The following is a 15110-nucleotide window of genomic DNA, read 5'->3' on the forward strand; positions in this document are numbered from 1 at the left end:
CAACTCACGTTTTTTCTGAATTGAAAACACAAAACTCATCACCTTAGGATTTTCAACTGAAATTTCTTTCAAAAGGAGGTGTTTTGTTTTGTTTTCCATCTAAAAACCAGATTCATGTCATACAAGGAATTTCAACAGCTTTAAATAAAGAAATGGAGATGACACCTTTGTAAGATGACACCTTTAAATTGTTTCTTACTGTCCATTGATGCCTCTAGTTTTTTATGTGTTAGTCCATGATCCTTTATTAAGGGGTCAATAATGACCCGTGGTTCATGAGAACATAATTTGTCATTAAGAATGTGGGTTTGGAAGGTAAAAATTATATGTAATTTCAATAGGTGAGATTGCCTTTTCCCCTTTGTCTCTGTATTTCTCTCATATGGTCTACAATGACTACAATTATAGAGCCCCTAAATATTGGCTGGGTTCCCAGAGGCTCTTGGGCATTGATGCTGCTGCTTCTGATTAATTTGAGAACTAATATTTGATACTATTACTGCTTAGAATCTGAAACATGGGATAGAAGAGAGCAATACACCTGCCGTCCTGCAGCTGGGTCTGGTGATGAAACGCAATGAAGAAGCTTGATTCAAACACTAAATACCAGTGGTCCTGACAATGCAAATTTTCATGTGTTGTGTTCACTGGACTAGTATCTATTTAGTGCTACAACTGTGATAGATATAGCAGGAGACACAAAGATAAATCATGAAACTTACATTGTAATAGGAAATTTAATAAATGGTAATAAGATGCCATAATAAACTGTAGTGATGTACAAGTAAAGTGTTATGGGACTTTAGAGCAGGGAAGTAGTTGCTTCTGGTTTAGAGAAACTGGCTAACAACATGAATTAAAAGTTATATCAAAAGTGAAATTTGAATCAAATGTAAGATTTCACCGGCATGGTTGTTCTAGCAAAATGGTTCTCAATGTTTTGTTTTTGTTGTTGTTCTCAGAAACGCTTTACACTATTGAAAATTATTGAGACCCCCCTAAGGAGCAGGGGGTTTTTTTATTTGTTTGTTTTTAATCTTTAAGTAAGGATGTATTTTTATTGATTTTAGAGAGAGAAGGAAGGAGAGGGAGAGAGAGAAAGAGTGAGAGAGAGAAACATCAATGTGAGAGAGAAACATCCATTGATTGCCTTCTGTACATGTCCCCAACCTGGAATCAAACCCATAACCCAGTTATGTGCCCTGACTGGGAATCGAGCCCATGACCTTTTGGTGTAGGGGGAGATGGCCCAACCAACTGAGCCACCCAGCCAGGGCAGGAGCAGTTTTTATATAGGCTATATCTATTGGTATTTTCCATATGAGAAACTGAAACAGAATTTTTAGAAAATATTTATTTACTAATTTATTTTAAAAATAGATCCATTACATGCTAACATAAATAATAATTTATTAAAAATATATCTGGCCAGTGCAGCTCAGTTGGTTGGGTGTCATACCATGCACCGAAAGGTTGTTGGTTCAATTCTCAGTAAGGGCACATGCCAGGGTTGCAAGCTCCATTCTCAGTAAGGGGCATGCAGGAGGCAGCCAGTCCATGTTTTGCTTACATCAATGTTTTTCTCTCTCTCTCTCCCTCTCTCTTTCTCTCTAAAAATCAAATTAGAAAAAAACTTTAAAAAATATATCTCCTTAAGCAAAAATTTAGAGGGAATAATGACATTGTTTTACATTTTTTTATAAATCTCTTTAATGTCTGAGTTGAGAGAAGACAGTTGAATTCCCATATATGCTGTGCATTAAATCTTTCATGATATAGTGTTTTTATTAAAGTAGATATTAAAAAATCCAGCTTCAAAAATATATGTGGTTGGCAAAGGGAGGAATATTTTAACAGCCTTTTCAGATAATGTGGTATGTATGCTGTTTTTAATGCTCCACAAAACCTCAACAAGGGACTATGGATATGTAGACTATACAAGCATCACTTATTCCTCAGTCACAAGAGAATATTACATGTCTCTAAAATAGGAGAGAATGCAGGATATTACTCAATGGTGCTCTCCAGAGAAATCAAAGGAACAGGAACATTGGCATAAATGACTAGAGGTGATCACAGAGGAGTCTGCCTCTGAGTTGAGGGCCTAGTTGCCCTCACCCTGATATTTAAGTACCCTCCTCCTTTTAGCCTACTGCATTGTGAAATATAAATAAATATGCTCAAAATTAAGTCTGCTTGAAACTTTTTAAAAAATATATATTTTTATTGATTTCAGAGAGAGGAAGAGAGAGGGAGAGAGAGATAGAAACAGTAATGATAAGAGTCATTGATCCGCTGCCACCTGGGCGCCCCCTGCTGGGGATGGAGCCCACAACCTGGACGTGTGCCCTGACAGGAATCGAACCACGACCTCCTGGTTCACGGATCGGCACTCAACCACTGAGCCACACAGGCTGAGCGAAACTCTTAAATGACTTCCCATGGCTTTACCAGGGTTCCCTTAAAAGATAAAGAACCATATTTCTCAACATAACGTGCAAGTCTGACTATTGCTTAAATTCTTCTTCTGTCTCCATATTTATCTGCTCACACTTCAGGCCTTGCAACATATGCAACAGCAAGCTCCTCCTGCTCCCGTTTCTCCTCCCCAGCCCGACACCATGCTACTGCTCACCTGTGAATCTGTTCACGCCATCTGTGCTTTACATGGCGGTAATTCTCCATCCTCCTTTGATATTCGAGGGACACCATCTGCCGCGGTTCTTCAAGTATGTGTGAAGATTCACTCCTCTGAGCTCTCATTATATCCAAGCTGTCTGTCATCTGTCATTAAACTTACTATTTACAATACATTGCCTTCCAGTGATTCATTCACTTGGCTCTGTCTGCTACTGCAGGATGACTGTCTTGAGGACAGAGAATGTGTGATATGAATGTTTATACTTTAATGCCTGGGAAAAAAGTTGGGCACATAGTAGGTACAAAAAGTATTTGTGAAATAAAGCACAATTTTCCTTTTTAAAATTTGTTTTCAGTGCTCACATTTGACTGATTTTATCCACTGCCCTTCTAATATGACAGGTGCTTTTTCAAACAGGAGCCAAATGATTGCAGAGACAAATCACTGTGTGGACAGCTGCAAATCTGAAGTACTTGTCAGTAAATGCTGCAGCACTGTAGTGGTTGTTTTTCTGTCAGAAATGACTTTCTGACATAAAATGATCAACACCTCAGCCTGCATCTTCTTGAAGTGCAAAAGCAAATGATTCATACTTCTTGTTATTATATTAATGCATGGGGAAAACAATAAAAATTCCAAGAAGCCATAATATGCTCACATCATAACTTTCCCTCATTACCCAGGAGTTAATGGATCATTACTCCTGATATGTATTGATTCAGGCTGACAGCGTTGGAGTTTACAGTCACTGTCACTCGCATAGTTTGGTAAAATAACTGTTATAACCACCTTAATGCGTTCACCTATGGAACTACACTAGACTCAGCAAACACGGTGCATTTTGCTCCATGATGATTAGACACTTGCTCTGTCCAAGGTGCTGAGAGTGGAAAGAAGGGAGGCTCTTGTCTAAAGCTCAACATTTTTCCTCACACTGTGCTAAGCACTTTATACTTAAACACTATGTCATTTAATCTCCACAACAAACATATGAGGGAGTCGGTCTTATTACTCTCATTTTGTAGGTTAAAAAACTGAGGCTCCGGCATGGCTGATCCTGACCACCACTGCTGTGCAGGGGACACAAATGTCCCTAAGCACATGTCTGGGTCTCAGCCCTCACCTGCCCCAGCTGGTCCCTTAGAGGACACTTCTGACATTCTCCACCTGTTAATCCCTCTGCTGAGCTCCCCGGGGAGAGCTGAGCTATCAGAGTTGCAGGGTACAAGGATTGCCTGATTCTCTGCTCTCATTTGTGAGCTGTCCTTCAAGCTCACCACAGGCATCATCACTGCTCCTGTGCTGGTGCTGTATGTGGGTTGCTTCCATCTATTCGATTCATTTTTCAGTATGTGCCAGGCATCAAAGAGGACACTCAAGGCACTTACTCCTATGGAGCTTTCATTCCAGTAGACCCAGCTCTGCCTTGGGTCCTCAGCTGATTGGCTCTGGAGCTTTCAGAGCTAAATGGGTCCCAGGATACAGCCTGGGGCCACCTCCTTCCTTACTCCAGGCACCTAGCCCTATTGTCTAAAGGGGTTTTCCATGAGCTGGGCCTTAGGAATCTTTGTCAGTAATACTCTATGTTCTTAGGCCCCCAGAGTTGGCCACAGGGACTCTGAGCACAGTGGGACTCATGGGGACAGTTTGCTTTGACCTCAGTTAAGAGCATTCACTATTGTGCAGTTTCTCTAAGTCAAGTGCCAATTCTAGATCTCTCTAAATACCCTTCAGTTTGGTTGTCTCCAGAAGCTGAAGGGCCAGCATGCAGCGATCTCCAAGAGTGTACAGGGCACCCAGATATGCAAAAGAGCCCTGGACTACATGCACATGAATATAACAGTACCTCCCAAATAGTAAGTCCTTAATGGAACGTAAGGGGCTTAGGCTGAGGTAGATGCTATAGAACATGAATCAGCAACTCAAACTTTCCTTCCTTCTATGTGGACGAAACCTTCTTCCTAGGTAATGCTGACTGTCTTATGCTCATGGCCCTCCTGTTCACCCACCTTACTGCATCAACTATCATTAATTTGCTCTAATGTCAACCTCTCTCTCACTGTTGTTTGTCATTTTCACGTAGAAGCCAAGGCCCTCTCATGTGAAAAACAAAACACACCCTCTCTGGACACCTTTAGCTATTCCTTCTGGGTTAAGTTTCCTTTAAGACTTGTCTGCACTCAGTGTCTCCACTTCAACCCTCACTCAGCTTCCAAATCATAGAAGTCTGCTGCTGTCCCACCCTGCTCCAGCTTTGCTCTTCTTAAAGTCCCCAATCCCGGTGTGGTTGCTAAATGAAAGGGCTCCCCCAGGCCCTTATTTTCCTTGGATCTCACACAGCCTTGACACTATCGGCCACATTTTTATTGAAACACTTGCTTCCCCTGTTCCTCACCCCATTCTCATCTGCTGCTGATGTGCTCCTTTGGTCTTGCCATTTGCTGTGGGGCTGTGCAGCTTAATATTCTGAATATGATGTGTGTTAGTTACTGCAGCTTCCTCCAGCCTCTCCTCCCAGGTCTTTGCTGGGCTGACTCTCTTCTTATTTTTCATCCCCTGGACACTGTTTCCCTGGAACGTTTATTCAGTTGGCCTTTTCCCAGTCCTCCCACTCTCATCTCCAAATGTTCTCAACTGTTGCATGCCTGGCATTCCTGCCCCTCTGTCTTTGCTCATTCAACAGCAGTTTCTCTTCTCCAGGGAACTTTTTCATAGAAACTGGAGAAGGGGTTTCCCACTATGCCTCCAAAGTTAGCCACGTTTAAAACTTCCCTGCTCAACACCCCTCAGAATACATTCACTCTTTGTCTTACACAGATTATTATGCTAATGTTGTTTCAAGTATCATTATGTGCTGGCTGGGTGGGGCCACGTATTTCTAACAAAGAGAGGCTTTTAGGATTTGGTGTGATTTTAGCACTTGTAAAAAGGCACTGATATGAGATGTTTATGATAATGATGGTGATTTATCATAAATCACCAAGCGTGCTCCTAAGAGACCAGAGGACTGTTTATACATAACTCTCATGTGAGTATGGGCCCAATTTTTCAGTCACAGCTATGCTCAAAATAAGACGCATCTAAAAAGGAATAGGAACACTGATACCTTTTATAACTTCTCTTCTTAATTCATGATGAAAGTAGCAAAGATGGTCCACAGCTGCTAACCTTAGAAGCATTCATGAGTTTACTAAATAAAAGCAAACAATGGAGAGCATTTTATGTTTCTTATTTCCACTTAATATTTTACTTTTACCTTTCCTTCCCTCTCACTTCCTTGCCTCTCTCTGTCTCTGGAGGAAGAGTTATTTTTTAATTTTACTTTATTCTCTTTAAAGATTTTAAGTAACACTACTTCCCATTGTTATATTTACATAGCTCAGAATTTTTAAAAATACAAAATAGGAGAAAGTGAAAAGCCTCCCTCCCATTATATCCACTGTAGCAGCCTCCCTCCTCAGAGACAAGCATCCGCACTAATTTCCAGGTCTCTTCCCAGCATGCACAAGCATCCAGAGACAGGATCTTTCTGGAAACCCCTGATCACTTTTCTCTTCCCACTCTGGAGTGGTTTGTGCTCTTTCTCACCTCTCGCTCCCGCCCGAGGGCACACAGGAGGTTGGACTCCTGTCTCTTTAGGAAGTCCCTCCAGGCTGCACCGCCTACACTTTTCTTCTGCACCTACCTGCTGAGCCTTGGTGACTTCAGTTTTCCTTCGGCTGAGTGCGGCCCCTTTAGATTAATGCTTACTTTGAATTTGGGGGTTGGCTCTTGATTTCAGCTTTGATCTCTGGTTGCCCACTTTTATCTGTCTCCAGGCTCTGCAGTTCACAGGCAGTTCTGACCCTCCTCCATGCTCAGTTCTGGCTCCTGAGACCCCTGACATCCCCCCCCCCCCCAAGTGTAGAGTCCTGTATATTCACTTCACTTGGAATAGCCTTTGGGCCTTGAAGGCCAAGTCCAGGTGAACTTGAACCTACCATCCTGTGCCCCACCTTCTCTTTCCATGTCAGAAAACACAGGCTTTGTTTTCCTCCCACTCATGCCTTCATTCCATCTTATTTCCTTTTATTTCCTTGCTTGCTTATGTCCATCTCTTATCAGAAATCTCAGCCCATCTGGACTAATTAATTCACGTTCCTCTCACATGGACGGAGCTAATAAAGCAAAGGCTATAGTCTTCATGTTATGGCTCTTCCCTCAGTGAAAAGAAACCTTAGCCCAGTAAATGGCTAGCACACCCCTGTGACCTCCGCAGAGCAGAAGCTTCCTCAGCTACATCAACAGGCTGCCCTGGCGGGAGCTCTCGGCCAAACCTTAGATTCTCTCCCTGTCGGTGTTTGGGAGCAAAGAGCCGAAGGCCGTGTCCAGGGCCTGATGAACTGCGCAGCGCACACGGAAGGCTGTTCTAGGAAGAGTAAGCTCCAGTGGCATCTTTTCAGGTTAAACTTTCTTATGTCAATGAAAAGAGTATGTAGGTTTTCATAAGATTGGGTCACCAGCTCATAGAGTTGGGGACCTTTGCAATATATATTTTTTTAAAAGTTGATGATAGAAAAGCAGTGCTCTCCAGCAAATAATGAATTTCAAGTAAGTAACTGAAAAGTAGAACTGATTGTGTCCGCCTTGTAAAGTGAATTAAGTTACTATTAAAATACTCTTGTAATATAGTCAGACATTATTACCCAACTCTCTATGTCTCTCTGGCAAAATTATAATTCACTTTTATGTCAGCCATAAAATATCTCTTTTTGTTTGTTAGGATGGAAGCATGGGTACTTTGAATTTTTCAACTATTAGACTATGTGATGTTGTTAGAAAATTGGCTTCTTTTTGATTTGTGGGACTATGGAATCTTGTGTTTATGAGTTAGATCTGAAGGCTTATTACAAAGCTAAAAATGGGCCCATTAATTTACTATCATATGCATGTCCAGACTGAATGACTTTGAAAGAAGCTGTGTGTTCTGCAGTTTATATTCTACAGTATAAGTTTTGTCTGTGACTTGAGTTGCCAAGATAATTGTCAATGATAACTCATCAAAATATATAAATTGATTATGTACTAATTATTTCTGTTGAAGCCACCCTAGAGTCCTTTGACATTAATGCTTCCATGCACAAAATCTTCATATATAAAATTAATCTCGTATAAGCTACTGTGTGTGTGACAAAGGCTGCACCTAGGTGGACTGGGACTGGTGAATGAAATGCCTAATCCTGCCTGTTGTGATTTACTCACTATGTCAAGGATAAGAGTGTTTGGCCATAAGTCAAACAAGATATTACGAAATAAAACAGGAGATCAGCTAAGTTGTGTACTTCATTTCCTTTCTCTTCCTTCCTACCCAGCCCCATGTTTGTCTCCTTTTATATTTAATCTTACAGAACAAATAAAAACATGGAGATAAAAGCTATAAATGACTCTAACAGGCAGAGAGAAGTGATCACATCTGCCCTTCTCCTCCTCAGCTCTACAGGAATCCCTGGCACATTTAAATTGTGTCAGACACAATCTCAAACACCCGCATGTTCACCATCTTAAAAGCCAAAGTTAGGTAATCATACCCTTACCTAGCAAACCAAAACCAACAATGAAAATATTCAACTAAACTGGGCCATGAACCATCAGAATCTTTTTGAGCTCAGTATAGAAAACACCAGGACCAAATCCAGTGCCAAGTTGTATGTGAAGGCAGCAAACTCTCTAAAGGTGGGGAGGGAAATTAGATAATTCATGTACTAAAGTTCTCTTTATTGATTACTACCACCAATATTGATTGTTGCAAAATGTTCAACCATGATTAAGGTTCGTATATAGATAAAACACATAAACATTTTGGTAATTCTATCAACATACTGACATGGATAATAAAGACATTATCTATTATCTATATTAAATGTCTGGTAAAATGTGAGGGGTTTTATCATAGTTCCCTTAAGCCGGGAGTAGGAAGGTAACAAATAATAATAACCTTCATCAGAAAATACCTACTGAATACATTCACTCAATGTGTAAGTCACTCTAGAAAACACTAAGGATGAAAAAAAAAAAGAGAGAGAGCACTAAAAGTCTTGGTTGGGATCTAGTTGGAGACCTCAGATGCTATGTGCCCATTGCCCTGGGCAGCCTGTGACATCCTTGGAGAAGAGACTGACCAAGATCACAAAAACTGTTTGCAGAGTGGCACTGAGGCCCAAGTGAGGTGGAGAACCTGGCATACTATAGGATTTTTTACTTTTATCTAGAATCACCCGTAGCCCAAGTGTAAGAGTACAAAAATTAAGTTCCATATCCACCCATAAAAAACCAAAAATATATTTACTGTATAACTAGCATGATATTATAAAGATTTCTTTAGCATCACCTTTTAAATTTTTCAATAGTCGTAGGAACACAATAATACCTAGGAAATTAGTAGGTGAAATTTTGGAAAGAATACAGGGTAAGATTCTGCTTTCCATCCCATTCGACTGATTGGTGATTTGAGCCAGGTTTCTCAGCATACTTTGTCCCTCATCTGTAAAATGGGAATAATTGTTGCTCGCTGTTTCAGAACTCAGTGGCGTAAGCCAGTGATTATGACTAAAGGCATCTTGTTACCTATCTAATAGCAAGACATTTCTTTTCTGCGCTGATTTTTGCACACAGCAGGGAACTCTTTGAGTTTATCCTTTCACCAGTAATAATTTAATAGTCACCTTAACACTGATTTAAAAATGCACATACACTCCGTTCCTAGGTATATTTCTAAGAGAAATGAAAACATGTGTCCAATGGCACAGGCACAAAAATGTATACAAATGATCATAACAGCATTATTGGTAATAGCTCAGCAGTGGGAACAGCAGGGATTTCCGTCAGCTGATAAACAGGCCAACAGAACGTGTTGTATCCCTGCAATGACACTGCTCAGCAATAACAAGGGATGAAGTCATGGTTCCTGGTATCACGTGGACGATCCCTGAAAGCATTGTGCCAAAGAAAGCAGTTTACAAGACTGCATTTTATGCTATTTCATTCCTATGAAATGTGTAGAATAGACAAATTCATAGCAACAGAAAGACGAGGGGTTGCCGAGGACTGGGCAGGAAGAGAGAGCAGTGGGCCCTGCTGCGCAGAGGGCAGGCTCTCTCGGGGACGGTGGCAGTGCTCTGGGATTAGCTTCCATGGTGGCACAAGACAGAATACTGAAAGCCATTGAAATGCACGCCCTACGTGGGCGAATTTTGTGATGTGTGAATTATTTCTTAGTAAAGATTCTTTTTAAATGCATACAGACCACCTTAATAAAACCCCCACAAAGGAATACTTGCCATTTCAGTAACCTGAAGGACAATACTTTCAGCAATGAACCGAAAAGTGTTTTTGTGGTTGTTGTTTTTTGGTGTTTTATTGCATGGCCAACACCACATCTTCCAGGGGGAGGTTTTAATATGTTTCACAGCCATGAAAACATAGGGAGGCGGCTGTTACAGCGAACACCCCGGGTGGAAGAGCTGGCTGAGCTGCACCCGCCCCCACCCAGCAGCTTCCCTCCACGTCTGCGGAGACCATTCCCCTCCTTCCTCTGCGAGCTCAAGAGAGTGGAAAGTCGGCATTTTACAAGAAATGTTTTATCTAAGCAATTTAGCTGTTACATTTGTATCTGAATTTCAAAGGTCCTCATCTCAGATGCAGAGACAAGCCTGGAGAACTCGGGTAGGTTTGCTCTGTCGTTAGTCAACACAGGGAGGACCGTTCCTGTACCTGAGTTCACACTTTCTTAATCCAACCTTCTTAACAATTTTGAGAATTGTTTTCATTTCCAATCTCTAGTGCCTTTAAAGACCCACATTTCCCAGGTGTTCTTGTTACCAGGGACTGGTTTTGACAAGGTTAAAATTTGGATGCTTTGGTACAAAGGTCAAAGCAGGTTAAGCCATGTCAAGGGAGTCAATATAAAATGTAGACTAAGGTGCTAATTTTGCCAGAGCAAGTCCCTGTGAACGGAACAACTGGAATTATAATAACATTTCAAGCACTCCAGGTACTCTCCTAAGCATTTTCCTTAGACTAATTCATTTAGCCCTATAAGACAGATATTATTTTAAGCCCATTTTTTAAAATTGGCTTAAAGCAAAGAGAAGATAAATGGCTTATCCAAGGTCATACATGCAGCAAGTGGCTAGGCTGGGCTTCGAGCTCAGGCAGTGTGGACCTTGACACCTGAGCCCTTAATTACCACACCACATGCCTCTGACATAAGAAGCAGTTTCTCCCCTCAAATAAATCCCTTTGAGCTGGGGCAGATAGTGTATCTAGTAGGAGAGAGGAGACTTCAGACAGGAGCCAAATGAGGAATTTAAATAACCAACATTTTAAAAGCCTTTTATCTTTCTATGAAGAACTTTCAAATATATGACTTTGTTTGATTTTTTAAACATCTTCTCTACAAGACACAAAAGGACCTTGTGATTTACTCACTGCCACAAAGTAGCTGCCCTCTGCAGCACTAACCAGCATGGTCAACCTCTTTGTCTTAACATTACACACCTTGGGAACGTGAGCGCCACACTACTGAAAATGGCTCCTGGGATTCCTCCTCTAGCTTGCATTTCAGTGCTCAGACCTCTGAGAAGTCAACCTACCTTCTGACACGCACACAACGGAATTGGGGGTGGCTGGTCAATGTGTTGGAAGTGAGGGAGAGTCAAGTAAATGGAATAACTGAGAGAACCAAAGTAGGGAGACAGCAGGCCTGGTAGGCTAAACGGTGGGAGATTTCACAAGGAGCACAAGCCAGGCTCTCAGGGCACACGGCCTAGAGAAAGAAAGAGAGCAGAACGAAGTCCAGGAAGGACTGGATGAACATCACAAGGCCATGACACTGCGGATAGAGTACGTAGGCTGCGGGCTCTTGCTTGTTTGGTCAAAAATCAATGTAAATGTTGTTGTGCTTAGGTGTGATTAACATTTAAAACAGTAGCCTTTTAGTAAAGCATCTTACCCTCCATAATTTGTGTGGGCCTCACCCAATCAGTTGAAGACCTCAAGAGCAAAGAAGATGGTTTCCCAGAGAACAAAAAGTCTCCTCAAGAAAGCAGCATGGAAACCCTGCCCGAGCTTCCAGCCTGCTGTCTTGTGGAACTCAGACTCAAAACCTCCAAATCAACTCTAAACTGAATTTCCAGCCTGGCAGCTTGCCTACAGGTTTCAGACTTGCCAGCCCCCACAATCACAAGCCAATTTCTTAAATCGATCCCCCATCCCTCTCTTTCTCTCTTTATCTAGATAGATAGATAGATGATGATAGATATAGATAGATGATAAATGATAGATGATAGATATAGGTAGATAGATGATAGATAGAGATAGATTAGATAGATAGATAGATAGATAGATGATAGATAGATAGATAGATAGATAGATAGATAGATAGATAGATAGACAGACAGATAGATAGATGATAGATAGATGATAGATAGATAGATAGATAGATAGATAGATAGATAGATAGAGATAGATAGATAGATGATAGATTGATTGATAGATGATAGATGATAGATAGATGATAGATAGATAGATAGATGATAGATAGATAGATAGATAGATAGATAGATAGATGATAGATGATAGATAGATAGATAGATAGATAGATAGATAGATAGATAGATAGATGATAGATAGATAGATAGATGATAGATAGATAGATAGATAGATAGATAGATAGATAGATAGATGATAGATAGATGATAGATAGATAGATATAGATGATAGATAGATGATAGATAGATAGATAGATAGATGATAGATAGATAGATGATAGATAGATAGATAGATAGATAGATAGATAGATAGATAGATAGATAGATAGATAGATAGATAGATGATAGATAGATATAGATAGATAGATATAGAGCTTATTTGTTTCTCTGGGGGACAGTGACTAATACAACTTACTAAAACTCATGATCTTGCAGATACTATTTAACATTTCTGGGCCTTTATTTCCTAATTTTAAAAATAGACATAGCAATACAAATAGGATTCACTTAAGGTGTGGCAAGTACCTATGACAGTGCCTGGCACAGTAACACTCAACAAATAATAGCTATTACTTTGATGTAACTAAATCAGGCTTTGGTTATTTATTCAGGTGAGCTTTTTACTCAGGTGATATAGACTAGAGGCTATTTTAAGTGCTTTAAAACTTTGCCTATTTTTTCTTATGAAATCTATCATTTTAGTTCACTTTAATTGAACAGGAAATTCAGATGGTTATCTTTTATGTGTCAGCCCTATGGCACCAACTGGTACAAATGTGTCATCACAGACACAGACACAAGCTAATAAATGTGTGTTTGAGTTACACACACCGTTCTGTGAGAAGAAAGATGGGAGCGGCTCATTCTGTGAGAGTTCAGACAGGGGCGGAGAAGGGGAGTGTTAGCAAAAGCTACAGAAACGAGGCAACATTTGAGCTGGGTCTTAAAAGAAGAGTTAGAGAGGGCTGGGCACGCATGGTGGTGCCCAGGCAGACACAGTGGGCCTTTCGTGGTAGAAAACACTATTTTTACTTACTGTTAACTGAAACAGGCCTCAACAGGCCCAATGACCCGGCAGCGTCATTCCCACCAACTTGCTAATTAAAAGACCACCTTGTACTCACACTGCAAATATGTGGACAGGAGGGAAGCAGGCAAGAGGGACTTCATAAAGGAGGGAGCTGACATTGTACCTTTTATTTGGTTCAGGTTGTCAGGCTGAAGTACCTGGGAGATTAGACTTGGGGGAATATTTAGAGACACAGGAGCCTGGGGCTTGGGCAACCACTGAAATTCCCTTCTGTGGACTTGAGGGCAATTCTCAAGTTGAAAAAGACCCACAGAAAAGCTGGAGGTGCCGTTAAACTTCCCCAGTAGGCAGTTTGAAAGAGTCTAATGCATTTCAAAGCCTCCATAGAACAGAATAAAAATAAAAAGTGCTGTAATTTAAATGTTAATATCTCATCAAGTTTTATGTTTGGGAAAAGGGAGGGGGAGGGGGCAGATAATGTAGCGATAAACCCCTGGCTGCCCTAGACTCACACATCTGATGCTGCCTCTGAGATGCCCCTTCCCTGCCACATGGCGACATCGAATCAGAAGGGGGGCCGGGGGCTCCTGGTTCTGGGGCCAGCTGGCAGCTGTGAGAACCTCGCTGCTGTGAAGCAAGGCTGGTGCCTCTGTGCTGCCCGGGGCCGCAGGTGGTGAGGCAGAGGACACCCGCCTTGCCCGGCCACAAGCCACGCAGGAGGCTCTTCCTCGGGGTAGAACCGCATGAAATGCTCCAGTGCTGACTGCAGAGCGCTGGAAGAGCTTTGCAAGGCGGGCCAGTGCGGTTCAAGCAACCCCAGTGCTGCCGAGGGGGAGAGCACCGCACCCCACGTCATTGTGACCTGAGTGCCTGAGAGCCACTGTAGGAGGTTGGTCCACGTTAGGGAGAGTGTGCGAGGGGTGGGGGCCCACCTTACAAGCGCTGTGTGTGTGTGTGTGTGTGTGTGTGTGTGTGCTGTCATCCTATTACTTAGTCCTTTGTAAAGGTCACTATATGCCAGGCTCAGGTCTAAACACTTTACATGGGTTAACCTCATTGAATCCTCACAGGGCTGAAATGTAAACTACAGGGTGGGGCAAAAGTAGTTCGTATAAAAAATAATACAGTAATTAATAAATAACTACAATAATAAACTGTGTTTTTCGTACTTGCAAATGTAAACCTACTTTTGCCCACCCTGTATATTGCAGGTCCTATTATTTACCACATTTTTCAGGTGAGGAAACTAAGAAATAAAGATGCCCAAGATCAAACAATTAACAATGGAGCTGTTTCCCGGGAGACAGGGAGACTGGGAGACCTCGGTTCTTGTCTTCTTAAGGGGAAAATTTCAATCAAGAGACAAAGTGTAGAAAAGCAAGCAAGAATTTACTGACCGCAGCAAAAATATACTGAGGACGGTGAAACAAGGAAGGGCATAGAAGAGGCGAGCCCAGGCTGGGCTGCTTTGTTTCACTGAGGAGTCAGAGAGAAAGGGGCCTTGGAGACAGGTTCGGAGTAAGCCTGGGACGAGCTGCCGCTGCCCATTGCTCCCCTGGTTGCAGTCTCATCAGGTCTCCTGGGAGGAAAGGAGGGAGAAGGAGATGTTCTGGGTGCTCCCCTGGGGGAGAGCGTGCTGGGTCCTTTGTCCTGAGCTTATTTCTCTCTCTCTTGCTGGTGGGAATCTTAGGGGAGGTCTCAATGGAATATTCATCAGCTCAAGGGATGGTCTCAATGGAATATTCATCAGCTTTCCAGGTGGGCTCTTTCAGGGTCCTGGTCCCCACTGATAGGTCGGTGCCAGGGCAGGAGTCATTAGTCAATGCAGCTGATCCTGAGGCAGCTATGGCACCACTTGTCTGGTTTTGCCTCTATTCTGGGCCTGGTGCTTAAATACGACTGAGGCCTAGAT

This window comes from Miniopterus schreibersii (assembly GCF_964146895.1).
Source record: "Miniopterus schreibersii genome assembly, chromosome: 11".
NCBI classification, from domain to species: domain Eukaryota; kingdom Metazoa; phylum Chordata; class Mammalia; order Chiroptera; family Miniopteridae; genus Miniopterus; species Miniopterus schreibersii.